This window comes from Argiope bruennichi, chromosome 3 (assembly GCF_947563725.1).
Source record: "Argiope bruennichi chromosome 3, qqArgBrue1.1, whole genome shotgun sequence".
Classification (NCBI taxonomy): Eukaryota; Metazoa; Arthropoda; class Arachnida; order Araneae; family Araneidae; genus Argiope; species Argiope bruennichi.
The window spans coordinates 3,371,421-3,383,993 of NC_079153.1; positions in this window are offsets into that span (position 1 = coordinate 3,371,421).

Below are 12,573 nucleotides of genomic sequence, written 5' to 3' on the forward strand. Positions count from 1 at the left end.
AGAAAAACATTTGCAAACCGCCGTGGATAAATTGGTAGGCTGGTGTGATAACAATGGACACACTCTCTCTCCGGATAAGAGCCAATGTGTTCATTTTTGCAGAAAAAGAAAACTTCATCTCGATCCGAATATTAAAATTCGGAACATTCAAATCCCTGTGGTGAATGAAGTACGGTTTTTGGGAGTGATTCTCGATCGGAAGCTCACCTTCCTTCCGCATATTTTATATTTACGGAAGAAGTGTGAGAAAACCTTAAATATATTGAAGGTACTCTCCAGAACATCTTGGGGTGCCGATCGAACCTCCCTACTCCGTATTTACCAAGCAGTCATCCTCTCCCGTATTGATTACGGCTGTATGGTATATGGCTCTGCATGCCCTACGGTTTTGAGGAAATTAGACACCATCCACCATACCGCTCTAAGAATCTGCTCCGGAGCTTTCCGTACTTCTCCAGTAGAGAGCTTGTACATTATCTGTCATCAGCTACCTCTTCATTTAAGGAGGAAGAAACTGTCTATTTTATACTATTTCCGTTCACAATCTGTACCGAATCATCCCGTTGTTGGTATAACATCGCCAATTAGTCTTCGTAGACTACATGATGCCCGTCCCTCTCACATTGTTCCATTCAATGAAAGAGTCAAATTACTCCTACGTGACATGGAGCTATTAAATATTACCATAGAAACTTTTGATTTCTTTAGTTTTTCGCCCTGGGATTTTCCATGCTTTTCCTTTCTGAATCCCTTTACAGGCTTTGATAAATCTTCGACTGATGCCTTTATTTTCCAACAACTTTTCGATTTTCATCGCTGTCTGTACTCTTCGTTCTCGCCAATTTATACAGATGGCTCAAAAATGGATGAACATGTCGGTTGTGGGATCGTTTTACCATCTGATACTCTGAGCTATCGTCTGCACAAAACTTGCTCCATATTTACAGCTGAGTTAATTGCGATTTTCTGTGCTGTTCAGAAAATCTCGCTCTCAACGCAGCGTAAATTCATAATCTGTACTGACAGTATGAGTGCCCTGAAAACACTCTCTCATTATCATAATGGGATTCATCCAGTTGCTGTTCGAATTTTATTGACTTTGCGACTCCTACACAATAGAGGTTTCAATGTCATGTTTTGTTGGGTTCCGGGTCACGTGGGCATCTCAGGGAATGAGATGGCAGACTGTGCTGCTAAGCAGGCAAGCACTCTTTTGACGCATGAACTTCCTTACTGCGATGCGAGAAAATCCGTAGTCAACTACATTTATTCCATTTGGCAGGAGGCATGGGATCTGCAGATCCACAACAAATTGAACTCCATCAAACCAAAAATTGGCTATTGGCCGGTCCTTCCAATTCGAGAGGTCGATGTCAAGTTGACTCGCCTTCGTATAGGGCATTCTCGCTTTACACACCGTCATCTCCTTTTCGGTGAGAGAGCACCTATTTGTCCAGCATGTAACACTGATTTTAATGTGAAGCATATTTTGGTCGAATGTCCATCATTTAATTCTCATCGCCAGAACTTCTTCCATTCATCTTCTGTCAATATGATTGACTTGGTGGGTGAGAAACACCACCCAAATATTTTTAACTTTTTAAAGGCAGTTCAGTTTTTTATTTGCATTTAATACTTTTTGACATTAATAATTATTTTTTACTATGCAACACCTAATTCCCTTTTCAAAATCATTATTCATATTGTAATTCTAAAATTTTACATTGAGAGTAGTAAGAGAGTAGTGTAAAAAGTTTTATCATTATTTAGCATTTTTATTCTTCTAATAAGTCTATTTTAATATGGCCTGATGTCAAACCATATGCTTGGCGCAGTATGGCCAAAAATGGCTCTTGCGCCATAAAACCAAACCAAGCTTCCACACCAAATTAGTGGGAAGACGTTTGGCGACCGCTGGATTAAATGAGCCCAAGACTCGCTTCCGTGGCGGTTCGAACCTCAAACTCTTCGGTTCTGAAACCGACACCTTACTGCCAGACCACCGCAAACATTTTATTAGATGGAAGAAACGCGGAGAGAGTAATAGTTATTATTGGATCTTTTTGCTTCTTTTCCAAGGCTGGTATAATTTATTTCATTGTAAATTCGAATCAGAACAAGACTTGACAAATTTTTTTAGGCGGAGTTTCATAATATTAGAATTGCGTTTGAAATCTAATTCTATGCTGAAATTCAGATTAGAGATTTTATTCTATGCTGAATTTCAGATCGAGATTTTACAAATTAATTCAGTCTGAGAAGTTCTTACAGCTATTTATCATTTTGTTACTTCGCAGTATTTGTCATCGAATAATTGACCAAACAATTGCCATATGAATTCTCCCTTATATTTTTTAATGAAATTTATTAACCCATTGTCCTCATTTTATTTCGAAGTAGAATTTCAGAATTTTTAAAAAAATATTTAGTTAATTTTTTTTTTAAAGTAAACATATTAATCTGTATTCTGTTTTCTGTCTTTTAATGATTGTGACTTCAATTGCTGTCCTTTTGTAAGATTTAAATCGATTAAAATTAAGTTTCCGAATATTTGAAGTACATTTTCTTTTTAAAAAAAACTCATCTCAAAATCTCTTTTAAAAGCTTACCTTGGTTAAAATATCAATTAAAATTTTATTTTGCCAACCAATGGCTGTTTTGAAACAAAAATATGCGTTATTTTTTTAAACATTCCTTTGAATTAAATTTCCACATCTTCAATTTCAAATGTAACTATTTTTAGAAATAAAATCAAAGCTAACTTTCATGCTTTATTAAAAAAGATTTTCTCAACCTCGGTTTGCCACATGTATCACATTATTTAAATTTATAATTTTAAATAAAAGTCATTGTGGATATATATAATTTTAAAACTAAACAAATATTCAATTAATTAGAAATGGACTGAACACAGTTTTTCTGGACACAGTTTTTCTGCATTAAATAGTAAATAAACTTAGAGAAACTTAAGAAACAAAAACGATTCATTATCAGGAAAAATGACTCATTTAGTATATTTTTAAGTTTTTATTAATAAAATTGAACTATTTAATTAATTGATTCTCAAAATAATTCGTTGAATCTTTTTTGTGCATCAGCATTTGTGAACAAAATTTGTATTATTAATATGACCAATATTTAAAACTATTAGAGAAAAATCCGCTATGGAACGCTTTTAAAATCATTTACTATTGATATTTTACTCTTCGATACTATTGATATTTTAGTTTCAATTAAAAAGCATCCCGGATAACAGAAGCAGCAGATGCTGCAAGGATTATAAAACTTTATAGAAATGCAGTTTTAATAAAAGAATTATACATAATAGTGCTTTGATCCTCACAGCGCCAAGGCGGAAAGTTAAAAATCTCTTTGAATAATTAAGACGTATTGACAAGCTGTTAGGCCATATTTGTTAAAAAAAATTATTTCGGCTTAACTTCAATTTCCTATCCAAATTTAATATTTTTTGGGGGGATGGGAGGGTGAAAGATATGAAATTATAGTTAAAAAATTGGATGAGCCGTTTATACACTATTATTGGATTCATTGGTATGTAAGGATCATTTATGGAATCTATCTATCTATATCTACTTATAAAGAGAGAGAAATATCCAAAAAATAAACATCGTGAAAAATTCATATTTTGCCGAAATGTTTCTATGGTACCTTGAATGTCCTACGCTTTCCAATAATAAGAGTCGTAATTTTTCGAAATTTTGAAAACTGAATTTATGTTTGCAGATAAAGGAAGACTAATAATAACTGAAATAGATTGTTCAGATGAAATTTTAGAGCAATAAATTGAAAAATACATGATTCAACATATAGACCTGAAACGTTCCAGAAAAACTTTAATTTCTTTAGTAAATTATGCAATCGTAAACGAATAAATCTGTTAATGTTTAGAGAGAAGAAATATTTTTATTTAAAATTTTATCCATTAGACATTAAACGAAAATTTTATCATAGAATTCGATAATATAAAATCCATGTTCACTTGATATTCAAAGCAGAAGAAGAAAACTTCTTTCTCTTGCCTTATTTCTGGTCCTTGCATTCTTTAGTTTGAAAATAGTTCCGTTTCGTTCTGTTATTGTTGGCGGTTTCATTAAGTTTAATAATATGAATGCCTAAGATTTATTTATTTTTTAGCCTTACTTAGATGTAAGTACTTTTTGGAAATCAGTCTATATTAATAAATTGTAAAAAAAAATTTCCATAAAAAATTCCGATAGAAACAGAACAAAAACGTTGTTTAGAATGATAGTTTAGTTTAGTTATTAACGTCCCATTTTAAAGCAACACTAGGGCTATTTGGGGACGGACCTCGTAGTTCTGAACCGCGGTCAGATGACGAAGACGACACCTGATCTGATACCCTCTCTCTCCAAACTTCCACACCACACCAGCGGTAGGACGTTTGACCTCGACGGATTTAGCGCACACCAGGCCCGCATACACAGCGGTTCTTCGGTGGTATCGAATCTCGAATCTGAATCCCTCCAGTTCCGAAGCCGAGATCTTACCACCAGGCCATCGCGGCCCTTCGTTTTCAAAGAGAAGGCTGGTATTTTCAAGCACATTCTTCCATCTGAAGTACAAATGAGTCAATTTTTAGAACAAAATCGTTCTGAATGACTGATGCATTTTATTATAAATGCTGTTTAACAATTTTATCGAAAAGGAGTTGCATGCAGTAACAGGAGTATAAAAATATTCAAAGAATTCGTGTAAGCCGCTTTGCATCGTATAGAAGTTGCCAGAAATGCTCCTTCCGCTATTGCAATACATTCATAAAAATCCCGTCCTGTCATATATCCCCATACAATGTGACATGGTAAGTCCGAACTTTGTATTTCGGAAAGAGGACTGAAGGAAGAAGGGTAGTTATCTCTCAGGTTTTTTCACAGAGCCTTTTTTTGCCTGATCCCAGATTATTTTGCAAAATGGGGCGTCGTAAAATATAAACAGGGAGATTTGGACCTCACCGTGAATAGGGGAGAAGATGTAAACCGAGCCGTCAACACGGAGGAAAAAAAGAGGAGCGGAATAAAAATGACCTCGTTACATATTCGGAAATGGACAAAAGATGCGACGATGAGAAAATAGAAGAACCGGGATGACGCCATGCATTCTTCCTTCCCACCAACCGAATGCTGTTTTGAGAACTATAAAACCGCTTCTCGCTTCTCTCCTGGCAGACAGAGCCAGGAACTACTAAAAACATAAAATCTAACTGGACATCGTTCCTCTTTCATTTATCAAGGGAGTCCTGTTTTTATCTTTTGAGATCACTCTTGGGATTCTTTTTTTTTTTTTTTGAAATATCAATAAGTTTTGCATACAGCCTTGTGAAGGATGGATCTGTTCTACTAAAGCATTATGCATGTTCATATTTATGGCGGATGCACTCGAAAGAGAAAAGTAATATGCATCATAAAATTTATTGACATATAAAGGAAAGCGTATAGAAATGGGTTTTTTAAAAGGTATGTATCATAGTTAAGTTGCTGAATGAAAATTCCTCTCAATGGATGGCTACTAATAGAAGTCCTCGAATCAACAAAGCAGCCTAGAATGATAAAAGAGGCTATGCAATATCAATCTTTGAGTTGGAAAAAGTTATCAAGATAGGAGGCATATTCGGAAAGTAAGTTCCATTTCATTGTGCCGCCGCCGCAACGCTGCGCTGGGCTTTCTGCTTATGCGCACTTATCTTCCTTGTTCCCTACTGACGCCATTTTAGTTGCTCTACGTTGTATTTTCAGTTTGCTGCACACATTTAAAATGTGTAAGACAATTATGATCCCGCCGACTGTGAGATTCGTGCTGCAATTCGATTTTTGAACGCAAGGAATGTGAAACCGGCTGAAATCTATTGTCAAGTTAAAGATGTTTACTGCGGAGACACGATGACTGATAGAATGGTTTGAAAGTGGATTAGAATGTTTAATGAAAGTCGAACAAATGTTCATGGTGAGGCTTGGAGTGGTCGGCCTTCTGTTGTGATCTGGTAAGGAAAGTGGATGAAAAAATGATGAGTGAAAAACGATGATCTGGTCAGGAAAGTGGATGAAAAAATCCATGAGAATAGACGTTTCGCACTGACGAACGCTTTCAAACGAATTTCCGCTCACTTCACATACTGTTTTGTACGAAATAGTTACAGATCGCTTAGGTTATCATAAAGTATGTTCCCGATGGGTTCCAAAAATGTGGCGGGAAGTTTCTATGAAGAAGGTACAGAAAAGCTGGTAACCCGCTACGACAAGTGTCTGAACATTGGCGGAAACTATGCAGAAAAATAGTTTAAGCTATTCTCTTTCATGTAAAAATAAAATTCGCTTGATTTTTTTTTTTTTTAAACGGTACTTATTTTTCGAATACGCTTCGTATTTCTCCCGCATTTATCAAAACTTTTTGTCCCCTGGAAAAATGATTTCATTTACGAAAAACTATGAAATTGTATGAGCCTATACATCATCCATTTCATTTATGCGCAAAAATGTTTCTTTTTCTTGTTGGTATGGTATGGAAATTAGAAGAGAAGATTGCCAGCTCGAATGATATCTTCATCATCCATCATCAATCAAAATTATGAAGTTCAAACAAGAATTTCGAACTCTTATGGCTTTGAAAAGGGACGAGCTGATCTAATCCAAAAATAAGTTGGAGCAGTGGTGATTTGTAGGTTGAAGAATGGTTTTGGTATCATATGGAAATGATTTCGGAATTTAAGTTCATTAAGCATTTATTATGCATACAGGATTGGTAGGCCCGCAAATATGAAAATTCTTAAAAAGGCAATAGGATTATTTGCCTCCCTCATCGTCTGACTGAGGTGCAAATCACGAGATTTTTTTTTTTTCAAATAGTGTATTATACTCTAAATAAAACATTTAAAAGAAATTGGATCCTCCAGTTCAAAATAACTTAACATGATAACGTTTTAAGTATCATTTGCCTATCTTAATTTCAAAAATTTGTTCTTAAATTTATAGCAATTATTACACACGAAAAGATGTATTTATATCATTGCAATGTGTATGAGTATAAATCTGGCAACTAAAGTAATGAAAATTATAGTAAAATATACTTAGTAATATTTTTAAAAGTTTAGTAAATTAAAAAAAAAATTGCACTGAAATAAAATCGATTTTATTTTTTAATGAAATTAATTTTATTTTAGTTAAATTTTTAAATTTTAAAATGGTACAAAAGGTTTTTCCACAATAATAAAGTCCTAAATTATGAAGAAAAAGCGTTGGAATTTTTAAATTTTTAATTAAAAATCTAATTATAGTTTTGAAAAGTCCTTTTTTTAATGAAAACCTTCAACCAAAGAAATCAATACGTGCTAAATTTGTCGCTCTGAATTCGACGGTAAATCCTATAGAGCGTTTTGAACGATTTTTAGTATGCCATATCATTCACATGGCAAGACAAAATTTACTGAAAACATTGCTATTCATTTACTGAGTTTATAAACATCATCAAGTTAATTAAACGATACGACTTTTTTTTTTGAAAAAAAAAATACATTTTCTGACAATAATCTTATATTTGGGAGGAGTTTCATAAGTAATTCTGCAAAACTATTAAGAATTTTAAAGCGAAGATATTTATTCATCTGGCATAAAACACGCAGTTAATTTTTACAATTTTCCATTTTTTTTTAATTAAAATAAATTTATCTTTTTTTTTTTTCCAAAACCATTTAAGAGATTGAATAACAAAGATAATAAAAAGAAATTCATTTTTTAAAAGATTTAAATTACAGAAATATTTATATCTTCTGACAGAAACCGTTCTTTAAAACATTTTTATTATCTTGTCCAATTTGAAATATTTTAGGCGAAATTATAATTTTTTTAAGCGAATGAACTTATGCTGACAAAATACTCGTTACTCTCATGTCAGTCTTTACCAAACTGTTTGCCTTTAACCCGTATTAAAAAAGAAGTGATAATAAACAGATCTGACATATTTTCAATAAAGAATATTACTCACCAACTCCCGTAAGACAATTGGATCGCATTCACCACTATAATAAATGAAGACAATGTCAGAGGAGGCGCGAAAATTAAACTTTTTTTTCTATTAACAGAGTAGACTTAAAAAGAGCAGAGTATTGTGCCTCTGATTACTTCTGTCTGTGCTGGCAACTAGCAACAAAATTTGAAATTTTTTTGTATTTATTACATAGGCTCACCAATAATTATCTCATTTAACTTTTAGCGGTTTTAAACTTGCTTTGATGAATAAAAGTATTTATCTTATTTCAAAATTAAAAAGTAAATATTACAAACATTACCTTTCGCCTCATAGCAAGCGTTTGATACAATTGATAGAAATGATACTAGCGTATGTAAGTTACAGACACGCTAATAATTTTATTTTGTGTGAACTTTTTTCTTTTCCCAACAAAAAAAAAGTGTTATAGTTGCTTAAATGTATAACTGTACATACTGACCTTTGACTGGTCAGCGATACATTATTTTTTATTCTAAGGAAAATAGGGATACTTCATCGAAGAAAATGGTAATGGTTTGAAGAAAATGATAATCTGCATATTACATCGCTATTTGACTTTTGGTCATTCGGCCTATCGGAAGATATTTCCATTTCAATCTTAAAAATCTGTTTATTGAAGAATACATAAATTTGCTTTGATTAGGTCATTTTTTTCTTTCCGTTTCTATGTGAATTGGAAATTGACTCTTGAATAAAATATTCATGAAAATATTTCTCAGTTTTAATCATAATTCAGTGTATAATTTGATGCATGATATTGTGTAACATCTTGATTCTAAGTGGTTTAATCTTTAGATTACTTTTCGTCTATGATTCTTTTCTTAAGAAATGACGTTCCGACTTTCATTTCAATGAAAAACTGTAGTATAAGACTATATTCTAAAAAAGAAAAATGCACCTATATTAAAATTCTTTTTTGCCTTTACCTGTTTTTGACTCACTTTACAAAAGAATATAGTTAGTTTATTACTTCCCCACAAAAATGGACTTAACGACCCGTTGCTGGATATTCTTCCTTTACCACTTAAAATATTCATTCGATATCATTACGGCAACCCTACAATTGAGTTCCATCCAGAGGGAAGTCGAACTGACCATTCTGTGCGTGGCAACGCAGGCCATTTCGACCCCGGGTTTAAAAGATCTGCCCTTTAATGTTCTTCTCTTAAGTAACTTCCAACGAAATTAAGAGTTCAACTGAAACGACGGACGCTCGTAAAACCCAGATTTATGCGATAAGAGTTTGAGCCGACATAAATGCGCCCTGCATCCTTGGGTCGTGCCGCCCCACTTTAAGATCAGCACTCTGCCATGAATATGGTTTGCTTTGGAGTACCCTTGCAGAGGACAGGATTTATTTATTTAGTTGTTGTTCTGGACAAGACAATTTTCCACTCTTACCGGAATACGGTAGTAAATAAATAATAGATTAAATAGTCCTTTTTTTTTATTCATTTCTTTTTTCGGTTAAGAAGTATGATTTTCATTCACTCCGAAAATGGAAACATTTAAGGTAATTTGAATTATTAAAATCTGTTCATACTCTTCCATATAATTTAAATTGTAAATCTTCGATTTGGTTGTTAGTGTTGGGAAGCAATCACAGGGACTTCAATTCTCAGCTCTAAATATACTCAAGGCTGCTGAAGAGTATAAATTTAAAAAAGTAGAAATAAAGATTTTTCATTGACATAAACAAGGAAAGTTTTAAAAAATATATCTTGCCACCTAATTAATTGACCATCTACTGTAAATCATAGACTGACAACTCCGATCCGCTCGAAGGCACACGGAAAAACCGGACCGCTGTGACAGCAACACTGGCGGGAACTGTGGTTGAGTTCTAAGGGCCATCATCAGCCACGGTACAACCCTTCCCTAAGGAAGTACGTCCCATCATTGATGGGAGGTAGCCACTCCCACCCTTTCATATACCCTCAAGGGTGACGGGAACCAACTACAATACCGGAAGCTTCTCATCCTCATTTACGATTTCCCCCCCCCACACACACACACCGAGGGACACCATCTTCAGCAAAAGATGCTTAAGCCACTCATTCTGCCTACGTTAAAGAGACAGTTTAAAATACTGAGTGGATTCTAAAAAATCACATTGAATAAGCCCCAAAGAACAGTTTGTGGTTATTTGAAAACTTTCGTGCATATTACAATGATAATAAAAGATTGCCCCAAATATTCTTGTATGAAAAATAAAGAAAGGATTCCAGCTTGATAAAACAAGAAAAAAAGCTTACGGAAAGACTAGAATGTTGTTGTGAACATCTTTGTAAATCACCAAACAGCGAAAGGTTGTGTTGACTAATTACAGGTAAGAAAAAAATATCGATGATAATGTTCCATTTAGAAATGCTATACATTATAATGTTATTAGAATGCTTATTATTATATATCGATGATAATGTTCCATTTTTTCTACTCTGCTATATGAAAGACAAATCCGTATGCATCTGGATTCCGATTATTTTTATTTGTTGATTCTATTACTGTGAATTTTAAGTAAATGCGTTGTAAATTTATTAATAAGCTAAACCATCATTTCAAAGAAGATTTAATGATGCAAAAAAAATAGAATTCAGGCTTGTTATCTTGAATATTTAAATCTTAGAAAATTATCATTCATTGAATTATTATTGAAAGTTTAACAAAATGACTCACAACATCGGAAAATTTAAATTGTAAAGTGAGTTTACCTTTATGAGTGATTGCCTATAATTATATATCCATTTTTCAATGACTGGCGCTTTATCTCTTCATTAAAATTCATTTTGTTTTCCTTTTATGATACTGTTTTCAAGACACTTTATTGTGATTTTAATAGAGTGCCTTATAAATGCTCTGTTTCAACAGCAATCGAACCAAAGAAAATTTAATAATCCTAAAGATATCTTCCAGCCGTGGATGCAAATCCCTACAATTATTCATAAGATTTTTGTTATCCAAGTACACTGTAATTAAAAATAATTCCTCAACAGGCGACTGCAGTTAACCTAAAATCTTATTATTTAATGATTTTAGCCTTTATTATTTAATGAAGATTTTCTACACTTTTTCCCATTTTTGTTGTTGCTATTGTTACTTTTTCGCTCATGTCACGGGATTTTCTGACATTTTGATCCTATCGAACCGATCAATACGTTTACATATTGACTGGCACATATTTCTGAATGTCGAGGTGAATCGTCTGACTCATATGTGTCCGAAATAAGATAAACGTTTCGAAAGAGTTAAGAGAACTTCATATTATGTTAAGCGTGGAAAATAACGTGCCATTGACTGGAGTGCTGGAAAATAACGAATGCCATTGACTTGTATTTATTAGCAAAAAAGGCTTTTTCTCATATTCACAGCACTTTTTTTTGGTTTCTTTGATAACAGTATTTTGGTTTTATAATGAACTAACCCTCAGCTCCACCTGTATCTATTAGGGCCTGCATGCATTTTAATCAGTGGCATCTATTGGTAAGCATGCAAAGTATTTATATACACGACAATGGTTTTGGGTTTTACTAACTTACTATTACTTTATCGTTATCATTTTGAAAGTTTCCCATTTAGTATTATTAAATTATTCAGTGTATAAAGACCCCAATCATGGAACGCTCCAAATTGTATTTTCTACATTCATTGCTTTTTTTTTTTTTTTCTTCGTTTGTTTGATTTGAAGAAATCTGCTGCCGAAGCCCATCAGACACTTTTGGAAACTTACGGTGATGCTGCTCCGTCATATCTCAATTGTCGGTTTTGGTTGAAAAACTTTGTGATTTTGATGTCAATGACAAAAAACGGCCTGAAGGACCAAAAAAATTCGAAAACAATTATTTGCAAGACTTATTGGACAAAAATGCGAAAAGTTGTAGAAAATGATGGAAAATATTTTGATTGATATATAATATAACAATTTTTCTCAATAAATGTCTTTTTAAAGTAAAACAAATGATGAAAATACATACAAGCACCTATATTTGCTCTGCATGTATGAAAGAAAATGCGAAACTCATGTATTATGAACGTTACTTAATGTGATTGCGGTTAATGTTACCATTCTCTATATATTATCAATATATATGTATATATACATAGTATTCGGGGTCTTATTTTTACAAGAGACAACATGAAAATTTTACATGAAATAAGTTCCTTTGTCATAAGGAAATAGTTTGTCTTTGTAAGTGATATGAAAATCAGGTCAGCATACAAAAAGAAATGAAACAACAAATTCACATTTGTTTCTGTAAATGAACGTAAATATACAGAAACATTTTTAATAAATTAAAATCTTTAATGTTTGTAAGAGCCTTTTCTCTTAATGACATTACTCTCCCATTCAAAAATCTTATTGGTTTCCAAAATAGGTCGGTTGCTGCTTCAGTGTTTTAAGAATAGAAGTTTTTATAAATCAAGCAGATGTTAAATTCAATTATTTAGAATAGTTTTTCGATTAAAAGTCGGATAAAACGAACAGTGATATATTATCTCTTTTTCGGAACCTTTAGAAAATATTGCAGAATGCGAAGT